The 24,362-nt window shown below is 44.6% G+C and overlaps 1 protein-coding gene across 1 annotated transcript in view; it reads right to left on the bottom strand.

Moving 5' to 3' along the window:
* LOC142769307 (uncharacterized) overlaps positions 1-24,362 on the bottom strand; it is a 72,984-nt gene that overhangs the window by 840 nt on the left and 47,782 nt on the right. The window lies entirely within an intron of this gene.

The raw sequence follows: 24,362 nt of genomic DNA, 5'->3' as shown, positions 1-24,362 counted from the left end.
ACCACAGACAACGAGAAACCCATGTGGCCTATTGGGTTCGTGCTGGGGAAAAATCTCCAAGAAGGAGGCTGGCGCCCACAGCAGAAGCGCGGGTGACAGCAAAAGCGGAACCTTGAGAAGTTGAACAGTCACCCTAAAGTCTCACTTAGGCTAGCGGGCCGCAGCGACGCAGTTTTCGGCCGCATGGTACGGGAAAACATGTGATTGTGGGAGGTGGTTTGGTGTAGGCAGGTGCTCCGGCACTGGTGCGTCCGACTCAAAAAAGCCCTCAGCTAGGTTGGGGAAGCCTTGAGCATAGCATCTCACAGGAAGCTTAAGCAAAGGAGCCGCAGGGTGGTAAGCGAGACAAGGCCTCTCGCGAAACTCCAGATCAAGTGATGAGAACCGCTGAGCACTACTGAGGCTTCGGTACACGTAGAAGTTAGGGCGACGGCAACCTCCTCTACCTCAATGTAGCAGGTTATGTGGACAGTGATGGCTATCACACTCGGCTTCGCGGGCAGCCGCAAGGAGGGCAACGTGATGATGATGCCAAATGCGCTGCCGGGCGAGGTGTAACTAGCCGCGTAGACAAAAATGGCGGATGGGTGGTAATATTTCTTACGAATTAAGGCCACAAGCCTTGACGTTGGCCGTGTGCAAGCCCGGTAGCCTGTACCTGGGTAGCGGATTTACGTAAACAACTGCCACAGGGGCGTGCGGTAGTGAAAATTTGTTCGGTCAATAACAGAGGTGTTATTGTGGTCAATGGAGGACCAATCGACAAACGAAAAAGGCGTTGTCATGAGAGCTGCCATCAGCTTCAACCAAACCGCGCCTTTGTATACCTCTAGGTGAAGAGGCGTTTAGTTGACGCGTTGGAGGATATCCTAAGGGCAGTCTTGTGTGACCAATGGGTATGAGCACGTCGATCATGTCTCGTTCAGATTTTAGATAAGCCTAGGCAAGCTGGAGATGAAACTTCAAATAACTGAAGCGTCAATTTGGCTGAGCAGATCGCGATCACGCATGCCCGCTTACCACGCTCCAACGCAAGCTAACAAGCTAGTCCGCTCAACCCAAACTGAAAGCTCGTCGATGGTGTACGTTCCAACGATTGCATTGGTAGACCAACCCCAACTCATGGAGATGCGAGACGATGGGAACGGGTTCGAGCTGGAGAAGGCCACAAAAGGGGGGTGAGGTTTCTTGTGGCGGGCCCTTTGGTCGATGAAGAGAACGACTGATTATGCCACCGAGCCGGAGACACTGGCCGCCTTCACATGGGGCACACTGGGAGGTCTGCTCAATGGTGCTGTCGCAACCTCACGTGACCAAAAAAGTAGTTATCCGGAAACACAGCTTGTTTTAGACTAGAGATGCTTTCTACCATTTTGGAAAACCAGTAGAGAATGGGTTTCCAAACAAAGAAATTAACAATACTGCACCTTAGGATGCATCACCACAGCCGAGAGAGTATGATGAAGGATCGCCGACAATGAGCTCGGTGGTATCTTCTGTAAGAATGAAGAGACCATATTTTAGGAGTTGAGCCCGGGAATGAGGCCCGCCAGTTAAGTGAGAATAGCCGAATGAGAGCCCTGAAGAAAGGGCTTATGAGATCGTGACTCTGGAGAGCCTTCGCGTCTGAGAAATTGAATGAGTTGTGGTGGTCTTGCATTATGAGGCTAGGGCAGAAAGCGAGCACAGTGTAGGGAAGGAGGCTCATGGTGTCTATGTGAGTTTGCAAGCAAGCAAGAACGACGTGTTGCTTAAGCGTTACGCCGGGGACGAAGTGACGAAGCACTGTCTGCTTGTGTTGTGGTGAAGTTGATAGCAGGTGAAATCACATGCAGGTAAGCGTAGCTTTGGTCACAGCGGCGCGGCGTAATGCCACGTGGTGGTGCTTCCGGTCGCGGAAGCTCGCTGACTGCTACAAATCATCCCATAATTATTTGGTAGACGCTTCCAGTCTCTCCACAGCGTACTTCATTTCAATGGGCAGTCAGGAGACGCACTGCGGTGAAGAGGTGGGGTTCGAAGTCACACTGTAGCTAGGCTTGAGTAGGCTTACCTCAGCACTTGGCACTGTTAAGAATTCTGAAGTCTTTCATTAGCCACCGCCTAAATTGTTAAGCATGAAATCGGTGCCAAAATAGCTTGAAATATTCACTACAGCTCTGCCCACTCCTGAGAAAATAGTCGGGGTATGGCCTCCAGAATCAGCCTGAAAGCTAAAGGTTTCCGTAGTCAAGGTGAGGTGCGGTGACAGTAAGAAACACCTCCTACTGCCCCATAGGGGTCAATAGAAGCGCCGAAGGCCATCCTTAAGAGTTCCCAGTGGAAAATAGAGTGCCAGCCCAGGCTTTGTGCGTTGCAGTTCCTGCGAATGAATGTGTGTACAGTGGGTATTCCTTTGGAAAATATTTTGGTAGTGGTGCATTGCTGGACATTCACTGCGGGAATATTTCAACGCTGGCTGAATGAGGCATCATTTTTCGAAGAAAAATAACAGTGAATTGAAAGCTCGTTCTTGCATATTCTATATAGTGGATCTGTATAGCAGCATTCAGTGCAAAGTTGCCTGGCTGTTTCAATACCTCGCCTCTTTCACAAGGCCGTCAATGTACAACATAGCAAGCGCCGTATGATTAACCATATTCCATATTTTAACTTTTGTAGAGCTCGGTACACGCAATTGCAGTATGTGGTGTTTGCCAAGATAGCTGTGCGAAACTCGCTTGCGAAAATATTTATGACGAGCAAAAGTATCTCCTAGAAAAAAACAAGAGGTTAGTCTACCTGGTTTAGTGTTAGAACAAGACCGATGCATTGACTCGGATAACAGAAAACGTTCGTGATTATTGGTGTCCGTTTTATGTATCTTCACCTTTGCCCCCTTTGTACACCTATTGTTTTAATGGTAAATCTGAATTTGCTACCTTTCATATTTCCTCAGAACAAGAGCCAAAAAAGCACTTCACAAAATTTTGGTGCGCACGTGTTGGTTCGCCAGGTAAATGCACATGTTGAGCGACTGCACACGGGCAGGAGAAACAACTTCACACCTACAATGCGGAATCTGAGGACTTGCGTAGTGTGCTGTTGGCGTGTTTGTGAAATTCCAAACTAATTGCGTAATAATAATAATGCCTAATTGTCGATACCTTCTGCCCATGTACACATCACGCAACCTGTGTGCTCGCAATAATGGAAATGACGTGAATATAATTACCTAGAATCCGAATTGCGTGAAGACAATATCTCTCTTGCACATATGTAGTTGATAAAAACTTGGAGCATTCATTAGTATACGATAGAGTAAAGTAGGAAGAACCCTTACGGAAACGCCATACATGGCCCATATAAAAGTTACATGTGGCCACATATAAGCATATGTGGCAGCATATGCGGCCACATATAAGCATATATGGCAGAATATGTGGACACATATAAGCATATATGGCAGCATATGTGGCCACATTTAAGCACATATGGCAGCATATGTGGCCACATATAAGCATAGATGGATGTATATCTGGTGGAGACAGTTCATGTATGAGGTTATATACGGCCATATATGACGCGGTTGGCCCATATAAGGAGTCAAATTGGGCCAAATAAGGCACAGCCACACCATATATAACATATCAAGTGGATCCTTATATGTTGAAGTGCTCCCTTATTTGGGATGAACTACGTATGTATTTAGCACCGTGATCACACTATTATGCGGATTGTAATATATAACAATTTGTACACAAAGCTGGCCTGCTTATTTTTTATAACAATAGGGGTAATAATTATATTTGTTGTTTCTGCCATGCAAAAAAAACGAAATTTCAGGACAGCTTTGTGTACGTGATAGTTGCGACTCAGTTGAATGCATAAATGCATGCATTTGTGTAATTTAACTTGTACATTTTACATGGCATTTAGGTTTGAAACAATAAGTTGCAATTAATACGACGTAAATAATGTATAAAAGTGCAGACATGTCTTACGAAGAAGGAATCGTGTAAAGTCACAAAACGTATTGAAGCTTCCGAACCTCGCTATTATTATAGAGCAATCCTATATAGTACTATGTAAACACAAAATGCATGCAACTTATATTGTTCACATTAATGCATTGTTTAAAGTGGCACCAAGAAATAGTAATTTTAATGCACTTTCAGCTTCCACATCGGTGGACAAAATTTCTGATTATTTGAAAGTTTTGATGGGTATGTGCTCCCATCATATAAAAGATTTCAATTAATCCTGTTGAGCCCTCATCTGCGATTGCATTCAGCAGCCATTTACTATAATTGCATGTGCAGTGCAATGTTTAAGGGAGTATTTTCAAAAACAAAAAAGAACTTACGTGAATGCAACTTGCAGGCACTATTATGATTACATTCAAGATGGAAGTTGTACTAATTTATTGCAAAAATACATCTTGCGTTTCCTTTGGCTACGTATAATGTTCCTGGCTGTGCACATAGTAAATTTATCGAAAATTTTATGATTGCACTAGTGAACAATTAATTTGGTGTAATGTTTGCAAGCGTGAAATAAATCTCACGTTATAGACATGTACGTTAGGAAAGGTGCAACTGACTCACACGTGATACATAATTAATGGACCATATAATGAAATGCTGAAGCTTTATAGCAACATTTAACGTAGGCTGCCGAATTCACAAAACTTCTAATTTGTGTAGGTGTGTCATTACTTGGTCGAGGTCACTAATGCGCACGTGCCATCATCAGGATTAGCCAAAATATTGCCTTGCGACTACAAGTAGTATGACACATTTTTTGCGGGCTGGCGTGATACCTAAGCCAAACTCTACATTATGTAAACAGCCCCTTGCTGTGCAGGCGCGTAACGATTCAAACAGCTTGCGAACATATATTTTCAACACCAACACGATAGTGCACTTAATTATAAGATATGTATGCCGGCTGGTACATACCCACCAAACTGCGCAATTGCACACTCGCGTATAGAGATTCATGGGCACCCGGACACTAGCATTTCATTCAATGTGGCCAGATATTTTCGGCCATGTCAGAATGATATGAGTGTATTATTATTATTATTATTATTATTATTATTATTATTATTATTATTATTATTGTTGTTGTTGTTGTTGTTGTTGTATCTCGCAAAACATCCAACGTTTCAATTCCATATGCTGTCAATACTGTGTCGTTATGTAAGTTTTATGAGATCAGTTATCTTGGTGTTCTTTTTGATAGCATGCTGAATTTTTTATACTTGCAGTAAATGTGCTGCCATGCGAGGCCTTCATTCTCTTCCTGTTGGCTCAACATCTCTCGAGAATCTGGTTATCCTACAGCCTTCTACAAATTGTACACCGCGATATGTCGTGCTCAACTTGAGTACATATGCATATCTGATTTGGAAAGGCCTTGCTAAATAAAGCAGTAGCGCCACTGAGTGAGTCCAGAAAAATTTCATAAGCATTTTCCCCCATCGTTTCACTAGAATCCTTTCAACACTGCTGGAATATTATATTTGCCATCAGTTAACGGCCGGCAAAATTGCGCTGAGCTGTTATTTCTTTACAAGCTAGTTCAGGGTGAGATATTCTGCCCTTCTCGGTTGTAATCATTTTCAAACTTTGCGTACGTTATCGAGAGAAAATCGACCGTTGGTTGTACGTTCCAGCTTCTTTCAACACTCTATCCTTTACAGAATACCGAGTCTCTCTAAAGTCAACTTTCTTGATTCGTTATGTTTTTCATAGTCTACAGTCATTTTTTGTCAGTGAGGGCTGCCCTGTCCTAACGTAGGTTTGCAAATGCACAGATTCTTCCCTTTTTCGTCTTTCAGGAAGCCTTCGGCACGGTTATGTGTATTCCACATTATTTTGCAGTCCCATTTCATGAATATCTACTCTTTTATTTGTTGTTCTCTTTGTGCGTTGATTTTTTCGACTGCTCATTTTTGCTCTTTTCATTGATTTGCTTTTCTGTGGACAGTCTGTAATGTATTGTTAATTTTTTTTATTTTCGCGCGTGCCGGCACGAAAAACCCAGTTGTTGTTCTTGGATACGTTAAAAATGATTGATTGATTATTGGTGTAATGAATAATATTATTATCATTATAAATCCTTGCATAATAAGATGAAATTGTGGCTGAAACGCGTCTTCGTAGCCAGCGTACACGACGCAGTGATTTCAGCTCCACCATGGAATGCCTGTCTCAAAGGTCCTGCACGTGCAGCTTTTGTGGCCCGCGGGAGGAAGTTGAAGTCCATTGTCCGAAAAAACTCGACTGCCTGCAAGGTTGCAAGGGGTGCGCACAGTAAAAAAAATACAAAAAGGGCGCCTGTCGGATGAGTGGAAAATTCGGAGAAAGTTGTTCGAAGGAGCGCACGTAGGCACCGTGCAGCCCTGCCGTGGCTTACACCAGTCTGTCGACAGAGCAGGAAAGAGAGTGCCGCGGCCCATTTCATGTAACGACGAAGAAAATAGTTTACACAAACATTCAGTCGTATGGTAATAACATTGCGTCAATAATAGTTAAAAAATGAAACGTCGTTCGCCTAAAAGCTCAGGAAAATTTAGTTCTAGTTAAAAGTGCGTAAACCATTGATCTCAAGGAGTAATGTAATGTTTATTGTGATGTTCATTGTCAAGCCTGCATGCACTGTATTCATCCGCGCCATTGTTGCTTTTTTGCTCGCCGGAGTCATGGGTGTCATGCTGATCGAGTTTGTTACTTTTCATTTCTTTTGCTCTTATTTCGTGTTCAACTACTGCTCCAATTTACACAAGATAATCGCGCATCTCTCAGGAATCTACTTCTCTGTACGTGGCGAAATTGTGGACAAACGTTGAAGTGTTTTTACGTGCGAGTGCGTCTATACGCTGCTGGATTGGCGATCGTCAACTTTTCGTGCGAGAAAAAAATGGATACCCATGCTTGCGGGCAAGCGTTCCTTCAAAACTTCTTCCTAAAGCAGTACGAATGGACGTGGTGGCTTTAAGGTGTGAATAGGTTATCAGGATTAACAGGCTCCTTGAAAGACAAGTCTTGGTTAAATGTTAAGGTAAGTTCATCATTTTCATTACCTTCGCACGTTGTTCATAAATATTATGATAACTCGAAATAATAGCACATTGCTTGCTTGCTGAGTAAATAACTTCATGCTAATCGTGGTTACGTCATTAGGCCGTTTTGTTTAAACGATACGAAAACACTTTCTTTTTTTTTCACTTGATCCAGACAGTGCTCTATTTATTCAAAAATTCCACGCCAGGAAAATGTTGGTTTCGTGCCATCCTACTTTTCATAAACGTATTGATGTAAATATACTTGTGTTGTATTTTTCTCATTTTAACGCTTGAGGAAAAACCAAGAATAAATTACAACTTGCGCAATTACAAATAAAAAAGAGTTGCATATCTCCAACTCCAAGTGTGTCATGAGATTTATGAGCCCACGTTTGAATTTGTCTGGCGTTTGAATTTATCTTTCTTCGTCTACGTTCCACTTGTTTTTATATTTACGTGTGTTTTGATAAGGACACGAAGTTAAAATTTTGTTGCTAGTTTGATTCTTCAAAACAGGGTGCTATGTCACGGATATAAATGGAAAAACTTAAGAATAGCCCGTAATTTTGTTTCCACCATCTACAATCAGGGTGATATAAGTGTAAATTTGACTGGAATGCGTACATCACAGGCGACATTATCGTTACTGATGTCGCAACATCGCGTGGTTATCTTGAGGAACTGCGCATACCCGCATACAAAGTTACCCAAAATAATGTGATGTCACGTTTTAATCCGTGAGCACTGTAGATAGTTTTACGCAAGCCGACAAATTAACTGGTTTGATGCATTAGGGCTTGCTACTGTGTGAAAAAAACTGGGGGACCGTTAAGCTCCGTTTTTCAAAGTTGAACGTAATAGCAGTATCGATCCTGTTTCTTGTGCGTAATTCAATCACTTAGTGTGTACTCTTTATTGCATGATGCTACTTGAACAATTTTAATTGTGGAATAGTACTGTGTAATTGAGAAGGTTGAAAGTGTCTCAATGAAGGTTTCGCACACGGCTGCATTTTGTGTAAAAAAGGGGTAACATAGTTTAAAGAACGAAAAATATTATGTAATTACTAAGTTGCGCAAAAAAATTGAATTACAAAAGGAAGACACCTAGACGCATCACACACTGACAACTGAAACATTGTTGGAAAAAACAGACATACGTATATATGCAATTACGAGAACACGTGCAGTGAAAGAAAAGGATTAGCAGACAGATTGTATAAATGATGCGCTTCCAGGAAAGCTACCTCAGTAGCAAGCAACATAAGAGAGAGATTCGTCACACGTGAATCCCCACCTTTGTTTATGAAATACGCCTCTATGATTTCCCGCGCTATACCGTGTCACTGAATCTAGCTTTACCTACCGTATTTCAAACAAGGGCGCGCAGCCACACTCTCTACAATATGATGATTGGTTAGAGAATGGTTGTTCCTTTAGAGAATCTTTGTGATCTACAATTATATAAATGAATTCTAAATAATACTTCCCACACGACAGCGCAGTGCCTTCCACCACACGATGTCCACACTGTGAAAGAAAATGATGAGATGTCTCCTCATCTAATCATTTTTTTTCCACCTCACGTGTTCTCGTAACCGCATACATATGTCTGTTTTCTCCAATAAAGTTTCAGTTGTCAGTGTGCGCTGTGTCCAGGTGTCTTCCTTTCGCACTTCAAATTTTTTCGCGCAACTAAGTTAAGATGAAGTACCAACTCGCCCAGCAGAACGTGCTTTTCAATATAATGTGTGTAAAATGTTTTAAAACTTTATGCATCCACTACGCAGTCGTGAGGGAATACGTGCAGTAACGTGTGTGCCTTTTGTAATGGTTGGCTGTCTTTAGACCGCGAAGTCACGTTGGTAATAACGTGTTGTGATGCCCGATGACGATGCACGCTTGTATCATGCAATATAGCTGCGATAATAAATGTTGTGTTGTGAAACCTGTATGCAGGATACATTTATTTGTTAAGCATGACAGTTATTTTTCTTGCATTTACAACAAGAGGAAGTTATTCATGCTTTATTTCCACGCAGATGCATAGCTGTGTTGTAGAGCACTTGCATGTCATGCAAATTGCCTGCATGATTTCCATCATCACTCAAACCCGAAAATTTATAATATATGTTTTATTTGCATTCTCCCAATTTTCGATCATTGACAAGACGATTTTTCACGGAGAGCCACCGATGCCTACGCCGGAATTTCTGCAGAATAATCTCTTTACCACTGTTACGTTAACGATGCATTATTGGCAGAATGCAAAGTGGATTACGTTTACAAAGTGCATTTTTATTTAGTGTCCCGTTGGCAAGAAGTATTGCTAAATGCCTCCGTTCACACGCGCGCAGAGACCTATAGACACCACTTTTAGCAGTCGTTCTATAGGGCATTATCCGCAATACTTGTACATAACAAGCTTGCATACCAATCCCTTTTGACCGAACTCCTTAGAAGTTGATTATCAACTCATTTAAGTTATTAAATGCACACGCAGTTCATACGGTCAACAGTAAGTCAATCTTTCGTTTTGACTGACTATGGCCGCTCCAATGACACGCGAGAAAAGTTTTAAACAAACACACTGTGAAAAATATCTTTATGAAACTCAAATTGGGTTCTTTTATGCTATTTATTTTTGTCAAGTCGGAATCAATAACGCGGAATATTTACTTCCACCGTACTATGTCTCAGACCGTGTTGACCATAGGTTCAAGATAAGAAAAATCGCATGCAAGACTGACGTGTTTCAAAATGATTTTTTACCAAAAAATTACAAGATGGATTCCACTGCCTTCCAGCATTGCTTCTAAACTCTCAAATGTTTGTTTTATTTCATGTTAGAATTAGTGCGTTGCATTTTTGGGGTGTGTCACATTTTTCGATTTATGTATGAAATTCTCTTGCAGATTGTGATTCAAGTGACTATGATTATTTGTTTGGCTGACTATGTATTTTTTGTATTTTACTTTTTGTAAATGCTGCCCCCCAGTAATGCCAATTAGTGCTGTGGGTAATGAAATAAATGGATAAATAAAAAGTGTCAATAAGTAAGCAATAAATTTAAGCACAAAAAGTGTATCTCTTCAGGAAAAGTGGACAACAGTGACATGTGCCCGCCACAAACTTTAAATATGAAGCCAAGTTACATTTTTAGCAATTACTTATTGAGAATAACTCGAGATATAATGAGGATAACTTAATTAAACAAGAATGTTCAGGAGGTATGTACTGCCTTTATTTTGGAGATGATGGTGACTGCATGCAGACCTTTCAACAAACAGCTATATTTCTAGCTGAAGAGTGATTTGAGCAGCTATATTTTTTGCCTTCGACACAAGCTGAACTAATATAGATTAATCATCTGAACAGCTTTATATAAAGGTATCTATATATGGCTATATATGAAAGCATCCATACAAGACCTTATATGGATGCTTTTATATATAGCCATATATGGCCATATACAGCAACACCCGTATATGGGTATATAAGGCCCATATATGGCTATATCAGGAATAGGGCATATCAGGTTATATAGGGCCCATATATGGGGATTCCATATAAGGCCAGATATGCCCAATTCCTGATGTAGCCATATATGGGGATTTTTATATAAGTCCTTATATAAGATTTTTGTAAGGGAAATTACGAGCACTTGTACATTGTTTTTACGTTGATGCGGCCACGGCGCAACGTTCTTGGCGCAGCTCGTCCAAGTATACCGCCACTAAGACTACAGACTCCCTACATTCGTGTCTAGTAAACAAAAACATACATTCAAATAGAGGTTACGCCGATTAAAACACCACAGGTATGACAATGAAGTGTAGATACTAATGTGAATTTTGATTAAATTCGTGTGTAATCTTCCACGCAGAAGTCTTTCTGATACAGTCTAAGCGAAATTGTGCTATCACATTTAAATTCAAAAGCACGCATATTGAATACACACAACACAATATGATATTCGCTTTCATTGGTTTTCTCATGAAACGCGGTCCAGCCCTGTGCAAAACAAGGCAATGTAATATGGTTAATATTATTGCGCTTGACACGAACCCATATGTGCCTGAGGTACGATTATTGCAAACTGTCGTTCATCTTTTTATGATTACGACGACACATTTGTTCACGGTAAAACATTAGGTGCTATGACGTATATAATTTGGAAAATGAAAATGAGCTCGTTTTTTAAGCACTCGCACAAGTATGACTACAAAGTGTGGATACTATTGCGTATTTTGATCATTTTCATGTGTAATCTTCCACGCAGAAGTCTTTGTTATGCGGTCTCAGCGAGACAGTGCTATCACATATGAATTTATTGAAATGAAATAAGCTCGTACTTTTTAAACGCGAAAACTCATGTATTCAATAGAGTCGACAAGGAATATTTGCTTTCATTTGTGTTTTATCGTGGAATGGAAGCGACCGCCAGATGAACACGGAGTGCAGACACGCATGTTGCATCGGCTCCGCAGGTTTCGAGTGATTCACAGCGTTAAATCTAAGTATTGGCGGACGCCTATTGGCAGAGAAGGAAGTGGACGTTCCAAGAAACCCCGTAATACCGCTTTCAAGTAGGTGGCTGGTTAATTTTCGGCACATCGATCACTTTTGTTAACGCCGCCAAACGCACGACACCGTTGTCTCCTGCTGCTGTGCGAAATGCACTTGGCCTGGCCCACCGACGATGGCGACTTGAGTCCCTCTAAGGCGACGTCTTCTCGGGTGATTGCCACAGTATGGCTACGATGAGCGTGAACGACGAGGATACCACGCAACAAGAGTATGAGAGTGAAGCCCACCGAGTGAAGCCCACCGCGCGTTGTAAACACGAGAGGAGGATCCAACTAATAAACTACAATGCATGAAGCCAAGGACCAACCAATGCACTTCTCAAGCGAGAACGTGGTCAGTAATAGGTGGAGGAAGAGGCAGAGAGCAAGAGAAATTGTGGCTACGAGCAGGATGCCCGTCTGCCAAAAGAAGAGTACAAGATAAGTGTGCGCCCACGTGACAGCTTCAAGGTCACTGACTACGGGATCAATTGTCTAGAATGCTGCATCGCCAACGTCGCCGAAATACCCAGGAAGCAATCGGAAGGAGACGCGGTGTGTGCCGGCTATAAACAGAGCATTCGAGTGATTAGCACGCCATCGAAGGAGCGCACTGAAAAATACAGAAATATCACTTAACTGCAGATTGCGGACAAGGAATGCGAAGCCAACGTGTACGAGTCAGCTCCGGAAGATCTAAGAGGTGATCCGATGAGTAACGCAGGACGTGTCTCCAAGAGAGATAGTGGAAAGTTTAGTAATTCTGAGAAATACGACAGTCCCTATGGCCAAGAAGATGGGAAGCACCACGAACGTCATCGTGCTTTTTTATGGGCATCGCGTTTTATGTTATGTGAGATACGGAAGAGCACTGGCCAAGTGCTCACTGTACCGCAAGAAAATAGATTTGTGCTACCAATGTGGACGCCTTGGTCACGGAGATAACATCTTCCCGAGGCCGAATCGCAGATTATGCAGAAAATGTGAGGCTGAGAACTCACCGCAAGATAACGGGTGTGAAGTGAAGTGTCAGCTGTGCGGCAAAGACAACCCGACAGCGCATCGCTATTGCAAATTCAGATACAAAGTACCATACCTGGTGAAACGACGCTGTTGGGAACGAGCTCCACGAGAGGAAGAAGAAGCGATGTGCTACGAGACGGAAGCGAAGTCACTGCACAGGCAAGGATTGGACGACTCGAGTCAACGTTCGGAACATCGGACGCGGGACTCATCTGGACCGGAAGCCTTCGCCAAGCTTCAAGCACAAGACAAAAGCCGCTCTACGTCCACTACCACCACATCTAAGTCGAGATCCAGATCGAGGTCCAGACCCAGGGCCAGCATTACCACGTCTCTCCCAGAACAGGGTAAAGGAGGATTCAAAGCCCAAAAGGAGCGATCGGCGTACATGGAACCGCGGTATTTTTCCAGGTGAACTTGGCTGGTGTGGCTTCCGGGGTGCGCGTGGAGGCAGAGGCTGCTCTTCGAAGTAGGGTAAAGGCACGAGAACAAATGGGTGCAGATCATGCAGAGAAATGTTACATTTATGAATGACACTAGAAATTTAGGGAAGAAAATGACCTTCTGAAAAGCGGGGGGGAGGGGGGGTTATACGCAACGATTAAACCTTAAAAGTTATAACAGAGAAAAAAGGCACAGCAATGAATGATGAGGTTATAGCCCTCTTTCCCATTAAACGTAAACTTGAATACGTTGCGTTTAAAAGCGGGGCAAAGAAACCAAAAGCAGTGACGACGCCACAAGAAGAACGGGAAAAATTCGCGGACAAGTTGAAAGCCAAAATAGAACATATTTAAAAGCAAACTGCAAACTAAGCTCGAACAACAAGAAGTTAGATTTGAGGTAAACATAGAGGCAGAAATCAAGGCATATTGTAGAAAGTGCAGCAAATGTTGGCGCAAGCTAGCAATATGGAGATCGTAGACAAGTGACAGAGGCCCAGGGAAGACATCTTTTAGACCGTAGGCTAGGACCTCGGTGCCTACAGAGGGGTCGGAGAGCCTGTAAACACCACCATAGACAGACAAAATAGCTAAACGGTTTGGCAATTGATTGTTGAGGATATAATTTCAAACGATACATTTTGCAGCAACACGTTTAAGACACCATCACCTCGGATGTTCTGTTGCTGCATGAAACTCACTGGTGGGCCAATTTCTAGGGATACAAGTCATTCGGCAGTGCCAATGGGAAGACATAACAACGTTGGTTATGCGAAATCACGCGGTGGTGCAACACGACATGAAAATTAAGGCAATAAATCACATTCTCCTCAAATTCATACTCATGCGGAAAACTGAGGTCAGTTTTTCACAATAAATATTTACAGAAGTTCTAAATGCAGACAACACTAATTCTGCACGTTGTTTTCCAAAATTCTTGCTATAACGGGCAACCGAGGGGTAGTGATTAGAGGCAATTCTTACGCCCGCAAGGTGCATTGGGACACAGGATCGAAACTCGGAAAGGCAGGAACTTGCGGTTGGACGCGAAGGAGGAGGGCCAGACGCTTTCGACCAATCCATCGATTTCTACGAGTACAGATACTAGCATTTGCGTGGATATCACGCCAAATTTGACGTTTGCCTAAAACATACTCGACACGCAGTGGCCCAACACGCTACGTGACTTGGGACACGATCATTTATACTTAAAATAATGGTGAAGGCAGGTACACGGAAGAAAAAAGGCAGAAAACTTAGACTTGTCGACTGGGACAAGTTCAGGAACATGAGAGAAGAGCCCGACGAAATGATACAGAGTATTCAGGAAAAGACCGAAAAGTGAAAAGGACACGTGGAGGCAGCTACGCAAACGTTGCCACCAGAAGCGCAGTTAGAGTCTGTAGATAATGAGCTTCTCCACAAGTGGATAGCTAAGAAAGTGTTACAATGGAGGTTGAAAAAAATTGGCAGATCCCACGTATAGTGAGAATCGATGATATGCGAAGAATAAAGGAGAAATGTTGATATGTCACTTTAAAGTCAGCACAACGTTAAGAGGTGGATTTAAATGATGCCGTACATGAGTTCCGTGATGATAGTCAGGTTTGGATGTTTCGTTTACTTCGTCATCTATTCACGTCACGTGATATCAAATGTAGTACAGGTGGAGCCAGCGAAACGAACGCGAGCACGCTATAAACGTGGTATGCTGACATGTTCTTACATAACACGCGTGCCAGAACTATGATGTTTACACCAGTCATACATTTCGTCATCTATTGATGTCACGTAACACCATATTTGGTTTATGTGGAGCTAGCGAACCGGCCGCGAGCGTATCATGAAGTGCCCAATATACTCCTACGTAGCGTCGACGTACGCACCCGCTGGGCACAGCGACGCTACCTTAGCGAAACACGAGTACTCTACAGTCTGACCCCAGGCGCAACCAGCGTCCGTCGACGCGGCCTGTCAGCAACCGGTGCGAAAAGCGACATGCTGAATTTCGTGCGGATGCGTTACCCAGACAACACTGCGTCTCTCTCTTTTTGTGACGTAGGTACGCTGGACACGCTGAAACGCACATGCGTTAAAGCAACGCAGCGTGGCGCGCGCCTGCGAGGAGGAGGAGAAAAACACTATTCATCCCAAGAGGGAAAGGTGCGGTGGTGGAGCGTCAGAGAAGCCTACCCAGCGTAGGTCTCCGCTACCCTCTTGGCTCAATCCAAGATCTGGTCCTGGACCTCGGGCGCCAAGCTGCACATAGCAGCCTGCCAACTGCTCCATACTAATAATATGTAGAGAATTAGGTGGTGGGTTTCGAGTACACCCCCACATGTTATGGACTAGCCCAGGTCACCACATTTTATCGTCTACCCGAATTACCTTAACCTCGCTCACCAATGCTAAATACAAAATTCCCCAAAACATTGACAAACAATTACTCATACCGCCTACGAGTAAATCGCAGGGCCGGCTCCTTGCGGGGCAACGCTAGCATGACGCAACGAAATGAATGCTGGCATACACGCGCACCGCGTCAGGTAGAAATATTATGGCACCTTCACTGTGGCGTGTAGTCATGTTCTCACATGACACGAATCGCAACATTATCTTGTTTGCATCAGCCACATACCTTATTCATTCACTGATGTCACAAAATTCCAAATTTGGCATATGTGAAGCTAGCGAAGCGGCCACGAGCACATTATCAGTGTGGCATGTAGTCATGTTGTGACATAACACTCATGTCATTATTGTCATCTTTTGATATGTCATTTACTTAATTCGTCCATTTGAATCACGTATTAGCGAGTTTGGTACTTCTTAAACTAGCGAAATGGCCGAGAGCGCATCATGAGCTTAGCATGTAGTCAAGTTGTTACATGACACGCATCTCATGATTATCATGTTTGCACCAGTACCATGCTTTCGTCAGCCATTCACGTACAGTATTACCAACTGATGTATATATGACGCAAGCGAAACGGCCGCGAGGGCATCATGAGCGTGGCATGTAGTCGTGTTGTTCCAAGACAGGCATGTCATGATTTTCATGTTAGTTTTTCGCTTGCATTCACCATGCAATCATGTCATACCATAGTAGTTTGGCATTTTATGTGAACGAAACTACCGCAAGAGCAGCAGGACCATGAAATGAAAATCATGACATTCGTGACACATATGTCATGACTTTCATGTTATAACTAGTCAAATACGTTCTCCATACAGTCATGGTATGCCATACCAAGTTTGGTGCCGATACCTTTATTGAAACGGCCAGGAGAGCTAAAAGTCGTTGGCGGCTAGATAGATAGATAGATAGATAGTTAGATAGATAGATAGATATATAGATAGATAGATAGATAGATAGATAGATAGATTAGGTAGATAGATAGATAGATAGATAGATAGATAGATAGATAGATAAGCGTAAAGTCACCGAAGTTCGCTTAGAAATGCTTCACAATTAGAAAAAAACGCAACCTGACTCTTCGTAGAAGAATAGGTAAATTGAATAAAGGGATATAGAGCAATACGCCCAGCAGCTGTGCAGACAACAGTGGTAGGGAAAATGGCATGACATGGACAACTAGATAAGAATCGTGAAAACGTGGGACATCCTTAGACCTTTGTTAAACCCGGACGGGAGCAAGTTGACCGTAAAGCACAATATAATCAGTAATACAAACGTATCAAGGTAAATCACAAGATTTTCTCATGAAATTAAGAAAACATACATCTTTTAAGCGCTTCCCGCTCCAAACCTTGATTACAAGGGATGGTATATGATGGTTTAGACAACGAGATCAGTGAGGGAGAAGTGAGGGACACAACGCAAAAACTCAATACTAAGTCAGCACCTGTACTAGATGGCATAGCTAATAAAACGCTAGGCGATTTGGATGATGAGTCCAAAGCGAAGGTAAATGAATGCATTAAGAAATCATGTAAGGCAGAACAGATTCCACAACACTGAAAGACGGCGAAAATCATGTTTACATCCAAGAAAGGTAAACGACTGCAGGTAGCGAATTTGAGACCCATATCTTTCACATATTTCGTGGGGAAACTCATGGAGCACGTAATTCTGGAGGGGGTAAATACCTATCTCGGGGACCGGGACGCGCTCCAACTCACAATGATAGGATTCAAAAGGAACCTCTCAACGCAGGACGCATTGCTACAGTTAAAATGTCAGATTATAGATGATCTGGGAACAGCGACAAAGGCCATTCTATTGTTAGACCTCAAGAAGTCATTGGATAGTGTAACACAAGCAACGATGCTAAAAAGGGTAAACGATTATAACTGGTACAACAGACGTACAATTACGTGAGTAATTTCCTGACGGGAAGGAAGGCAAAGATTATGATAGGGGGCCTAGTTTCGGAGGAAATTGAGATGGTTAGTGCAGCTACGCCAAAGGCTTGGTATTATTGCCTATGTTATTCAATCTGGCTCTAGTTTGACTGCTGACTAAGCTCAAAGCAATTGAATAACTCAATCATACAAAAATTGGCAGATCGCACGTACAGTTGCAATGCATGATATGCGAAGCACGAAAGAGAAATGCTGATATGTCCCTTTAATATCAGCACAACGTCACGAGGTGGAGTTAAATGATGCCATACATGAATTTCGGTCATGGTTATCATATTTGGATATGTCGTTTACCTTCGCCATCTATTCACGTAACATGATACCAAATTTGGTATAAGTAGAGCTAGCAAAACGGCCGCGAACATGCTATTAGCGTGGTATCACGCGTGTCATGATTATCACGTTTGCACCAGGCATTTATATCATCATCCATAGACGTCACGTAACACCGAGGTAGGTATATGTGGAGCGAGCAAAACTGCCGTGAGCTCATCCTAAATGGCCCAAAATACTTCAATGTAGCGTTGAGGCGCGCGCACGCTGGCCCAGCGACGCTACGTTAGCAATCGATGGTAAAACTTTATTTCGTCAGAAAGCAGCTGCGGATAATTACGTGTTAGATGGCCATCAACCCAAGGTTGGCGGCAACTTGTGTGGTCCACTCCACGACCCTTAACTGGACTGGGTCTGAGCTGGTCAAGACGGCCTCTCAGTGCTCAAGAGAGGAGTCACGCATAATATCCACCGGTGGTGGCATGTGATCATATGTTGCCACAGCCTGACACCATTTGCATTGCGGCTTTATCTCCTCCAGGTACAATTGGTTCAACACGTAAGGGTTGGGGAAAGATCGTGTCTGCTGTTTTCTCCAGACGCATTCCAGCGCCTTAGTCAACCGCTTGTGCGGGGGCGGATAAAACCTCCGCTCTAGTTTATAATGATTCGTTATGTCATGAAAGGACACCAGCCCATCTCTCGCGGACCTCCCCGGAACTCGTGGCTCACCTACCCGGCTGACGAAACCTCGAGCATTGAGGTGAGCCGTCTCGTTCCCAGGGTTCCCAGAGTGTGCTGGTACTTAGACAATTTCTATTTCTCTAATTTCTCGTCCCGTTGCCCCTCGCAGAAATCGTGCGGCAGTCGCCAATATTCTGCCCCTCGCCAGATTTTCGATGGCTGTCTTTGAATCACTGAAAATCAGGTCCGACTGCGAATCAGTTATAGCTAGCGCTATGGCCACTTTTTCTGCAGTTTGTAAAGAGTGGGTTTTGACCGATTCAGAGGCGGCCAAGCGTCCCGCCTGTCCACCGCCACAATCACAAAAGCATCTTTGCTTATATTCAGCAACATCTGTAGAGACTGCCGCTTTGTACTCGCCGTACTCAACGTGTAAAGCTCTGGCTCTTGCCTGCCTGCCTGCGCTGCGTATGGTGAATGAGGTGGATATTTTTGGGAAAGGTTTTATGTACAGGGCCTTATGTAACTCTCGCTGCACCTGAACTTTAGTGTCCCCAGCGGGAGCCTCTGCTCCAATGCCAATCCTTTCCAATATAATCCTGCCCGATTTGGTTGTCGAAAGCCTAGCGTGCTGCATCACCAGATGCGCCTCCCATAATTCATCCAGAGCGTTGTGTACCCCTAGCTCTAACAGCCTTTCTAGAGGCGCGTTGTAAGGCAGCCCAAGCGCTGCCTTGTAAGCTTGCCGATCATAGCCTCGACCTTGCCTTTTAGATGCGGAAGCATCTTATACTCGCGCCTTGTAGTGCGCCGTCCGCGCCGTCCACACCACTTCTCGAACATTCGACAGCTGACGCGCGCGCATGCGCCGTCGCGCCGTCGCCCACCATCTGTGCCGCGCGCGCTTCTCCTTCGAGAACATTCGACAGCTGACAGCGCATGTGCCATCGCGCCGTCGCCATCTGTGCCGCGCGCGCGCTTCTCCTTCGAGAACATTCGACAGCTGACAGCGCATGCGCCGTCGCGCTGTATATATACGTCGACGAGGCCGTGCAAGATTACAGAAAACAACAACCGCAACATCGACCGTTCATGCTAGTTGGAGACTTCAACGTCGACGTCATCAAGGACGATTGGATAGTCGAATACATGGCGCGACACTCGCTGAAACGCGCAACGCACGACGACTGCAAACACCACCAGCCGACCACCATTCGCGGAACCTGCATCGACCACGTCTTTGCAAATTTCGACCTACGACCGATGCAACCCGATCCACTCACTCTTTACTTTACCGACCACAAAGCCATCGTCCTCAAAGTTCGTCGCAATAAATTAAACACCGCCCTTTCGCATACGTGCCGTACGTGTTCACTCATTTAACACCCCATTTCACAACCACGTTAACCAATTTAGCCATCGACCCAAGTAAGTCGCAATTTAACACCCGTTAACCAATTACATGCTTCCGCATCCTCCTCAGTGTTCCCCCGAGGGAAGCTGCGGGCAATTTTTTTCTGCAGCATCCAACTTCATATAAGTTGTCACGAAAGTAATCCTGCTGAGCACAAACGCCTGTACCAGCTTACAGAATTCTTTTTCTTTAACCCCACATTTACGGTTAGCAATTCTTCTGATAAGCCTGACAGTAGCATTAACCGTGCTCTTAAGTTTTTCAAGGGCCACCCTATTCTTCCTGTTAGTTTGCAGATATAGACCAAGAATCCTAATCATTTGAGCTTCAGCTACCGGCCTACCCCCTACCTTTACCTCTAAAGGCGGTGGCGGAATATAGTGTCTTGCATGTAGCCCTCTGGGTTTGTCCCGAACCACAAGAGCTCGGACTTAGGCTGAGAGCATGAAAGTCCCCCCTCCCTGCCAGCTCTTCGACAATGCTAACTGCCTGTTGTAGTGTTTCTTCCAGATGCGCGTCACTACCCCTGGTTACCTATAGAGTAATATCATTTTAATAAAATGTGTGTTTGAGTCCCGCTATCTCCCCCAGCCTCGGCGGTATTTTAAATAAGGCGCGGTTAAACAGAAACGGCGACGAAACTGAACCCTGAGGCGTTCCTTTGCCTCCCAATGCAAAAGAGTCCGATTTGATATCTCCTATTGAAATTTCTGTGGTTCGGCGCTCCAAGAATGATCTGATGTAGCGGAATGTCCTGACCCCTGGGCCAATTTATGACAAGTTATTCAATACTGCCTCATGCAAAACATTGTCGAAAGCTTTATTCAGGTCAAGCCCCAATGCTGCTTTGGTGCCCTTGCCATGCCCGGGATCGACTACAGAATGTTTCAACTGTATCATGGCATCCTGTGTGGACAAATTGGACCTGAAACCTATCATAGTTGGGGGAAAAATGGCCTCGTCCTCTGCATAATTCTTAAACCTGTTGAGAACCACGTGTCCATCAATTCGCCCACGCATGATGTCAGCGATATAAAGCGCAGGTTTTCCAAGCAGAGTTTCTTGCCAGGCTTAGGAATAAATATAATCCTAGCATGCTTCCATTGTGCTGGGATCTCCCCGGCCACCCAATACTAAGTTATCAAGTCAGTGATCGCCCCAACCGATTTTAAATCAGGTTTCTCAGCATTTTATTAGTAACTCCATCCGGACCTGCGGCAGACGTAGTACGCAGCTGCCCCATGGCAAACTTTACCCCCGCAATTGTGAACTCTTCATCTAGTTCTGAGTCTTCCACCCCCGAGTAGTGTGGTAAGCAACCGTCTACTCCCTAAGTTATGTACCGATTCCGGAGTTCCTGTATAAACTCCCCAATTGTGCCTTCATGTTGTTGCATTGACCGACTCATTTGTTCCCGTTGCGCCGATTTTGTTGCTGCCGGGTCCAAAAGATGCCTTAACAGCTGCCATGTCATTTTGCATCCAAACTGTCAATTCATGCGATCTCAAATCTGGCCCCACTACTTTGCTCGCAACTAAATTGAATAATTTTCGATTTTACGCTCTAACTTGGCAGTCCTTCTGCGAAGGACGCCATTACGTTTTTGCTTCTTTCCCCTTCTCCAGAGACGCGCATGCGCTTCCCACATATGTAAAAGTGTAGAGTCAGCGGTAAACTCCTCCTGCTCGACTGGCACTTCTACCGAGGTATTATTTACGTCATCCTTGAACGCCTCTACCTATGCGTCTAGGTAAATAATTTTCCCGTTTGCAGTGTCTGCTCTGTTTTTTCTAAATCTGTCCCAATCTGTAATTCTATGCCCCCTCACTTTGTCTTTATGCTTCACAGCGCTAAACGTCGTGGAAAGGATATAGTGATCACTTTCTAGTGCTTGTCTCGTGTTATCCACTTTGCACTGATGCCTCTAAAAACGTAAGGTCTGGAGAGGTATCCATGTTTATGCTGTTGCCTATGCTCGTATGATCTTGTGGATTGTTTAACAGCGTCCATCGCAGATCCCGGGCAACTTGCCAAAGCCGATTGCTCTTTGGGCTGGCTCGGATATACCACTCCGGTAGAGGCGCACTGAAATCTCCTACCACTATAAGCGGAGCGCGAGCTGCTAACCGTTGAGTTTGAATCAGGAGTTGTGGCAAGTTCAATCCGTTATCTTTTGGAGAACTATACACATTAAGTAAAAAGAGACTCTTCTCCTACTTTCGTTTAGGCAAAATCTCTAGCAGGTCATAGTCTTCTCTGCTGTTATTTACGAAATGCTGTATGGAAGTGATGTTACGATGGACTAGCACGGCTGTGAAGACGCGTGATACACCCCTTGAGTCAATTCCTGGCGCTGTTAATGCCTTAAATCGAGGTAGTTTTACGGAACCACTAGCCTCCTGTAAGGCTATTTTGTCTGGTTTGCAGTCCAGATTTTGTACGTGCAACTGCAGGTTACCTCGCTTTTGACGAAAGCCCCAGCAGCTCCAGTGCCAAACCTCCATTTGCTTTCGAGGCGCCATGATGAGGCACCAGGATATCTAATGACACTTGGCCACCCATGGGAGGCAGGCTTGCCTCCAATAGAGTATGAAGCTGCTGAAACATGCCCATGACCTGGGTTTCATAATCCCTAAATTCACTGGAGAGCATGCCGAGACGCTCCTCTATTGTGTCTAATCTGGCTTCGATCTTTTCGACTGGAGCCTCCAACCTATCCTGTCTTTTTCCTTGTTTGCCTACTTTATCCGCAAGTGTAGTTACATCCGACTTAAGACTAGTGACCTAAAAACAGGCTGTGGCATGTCTACTGGTGATGTTTCGGCTAATCGTTTTCCGTTAGCTTCCTTATCCCCTTGCAGTGGTCTCTTCACTGTCCCCCGATTCTCCACTCCCATAGCTGCACTCTCCTGTACGCGAGCAGACGCCTTTTGCGTCGCTTTCTGTAGGCCTTGCACTGCTGGTGCCTGTGTTCCCTGCCGTTGGTCATTTCTAAGTGCGCGTTCCATCTCTGCAATTTTGTTTTTCATTCTTTCAATCAAATCTCCCTGTCGCTGAACCAACACTGCTAACTCCCTCTCTCGAGCGGTTTCGTTCAGGGAGGCCGTGCCTGACAATCTCGCCTTTTTGTTGGTGTTGCGTGCGTAGCTCTCGACTAAATTTCTATACGGGATCACAGTGTACAGACAGTTCCAGTAAGTATCCTGTCGGGGTATGCGTTTTCCCCCGAACGTAATCTGAATCGCCTCTGACTTTCGCTGAGGTCTCGCGTCCAGAATGTCTATGCCTTCATCCTTCTTCAGGAATACCGCCCGAACTTCTTCCACTGGACATTCTTCATAAGCATTGTAAATCACTCCCCGCACGGAGTTCTCCAACGGCGCCACGAACGCCAAAACCGGCAGGTCACGATCAACCAGCTTGAGCGTCTTTTCTGTCGCATATGCCCCACTGCGATTTATCCACGGTGTGCTCACCGTCAACGTGTTGTTTGTGCCATTAAATCACACAATGTCTTCTTCCGCGGCAATTGCACTCGATAGACGCGCTGCTGCTCTCAGTGCACATCCGACTTTTCTCACTCTCACAACACTCAAGTCCCAGTTCTGGGGCCTGTACACAACCTTGAAATCCGTGGCTGGCAACTTGAGAAATGGTCCACGTTTCTTCCACACCGGCGCTTTCCCCCGCTTGACTTGCTGCGTTCCGTTCGTCTTGCACCCTGCCGGTCTCCGTTTCGCAAGGCTTACTCTTGGCGTTGTCGCCATGCAGAGTCTTCTTAAATCGGTCCTGTGCCTTCAGCACTGGAGCCCACTCTCCCTCTTCAAAATCTTCGGGCGTTATAGTCTCTCCTTCGACGTAATATTCTATCTTCAGCCTAAAAACAGGAGATTGCGAGTTATTTCCATGTTCTTTTGCTTTCTGTGCCCTTGCTCTGTTCATTCTGTATCTTGTGTAGTACTATGAACCACAAATTTGTGCCATATGCTCATGTTTTTGTTTCTACTTGTTATCACCTGATCATTTGTATGTCCACTCCTGCAATAGCCCTAATAGGAGCTGCAGTATGTATAAACAAAATAAAGAAAAAGGCCCACGGTCACCAGGTTCAAGCCAGACGCCCGGCGACGCGGCCCAGGCTTGGCCTAGGAGATAGGCCTAGCCTTTCCGCCACGGCGTTGATAGGAAAATCTCGAAAACTCCGAAAACAGGGACAAATTTGCCTATACGAGGGGCATCCGTAGGTACAGGGCAATTTTCTGCAGAACAGCTCACTGACAGCAAGTCCAAAACAAAGCGCGTCCCACTACGTTAGCAAAACCCGCGCACTCTATAGTCGGAAGCCAGGCGAAACCAGCGTCCGTTAGCGCGGCCCGATGACAAAGGGCGCAAAATGCGGCATGCCGCATTTCACGCAGCTTTGTTACCCAGACAACACTGCGTCTCGCTTTTTTCATGACTCATGACGGAAGGACGCCAGACGCGCTGAAAAGCGCATGCATCAAAGCAACGCAGCGTGGC

Source organism: Rhipicephalus microplus, chromosome 8 (genome assembly GCF_043290135.1).
Source record: "Rhipicephalus microplus isolate Deutch F79 chromosome 8, USDA_Rmic, whole genome shotgun sequence".
In the NCBI taxonomy this organism is placed as follows: Eukaryota; Metazoa; Arthropoda; class Arachnida; order Ixodida; family Ixodidae; genus Rhipicephalus; species Rhipicephalus microplus.
The sequence above is the reverse complement of the archived record's forward strand: the minus strand, read 5'-3'. Positions and strand labels throughout refer to the sequence as shown.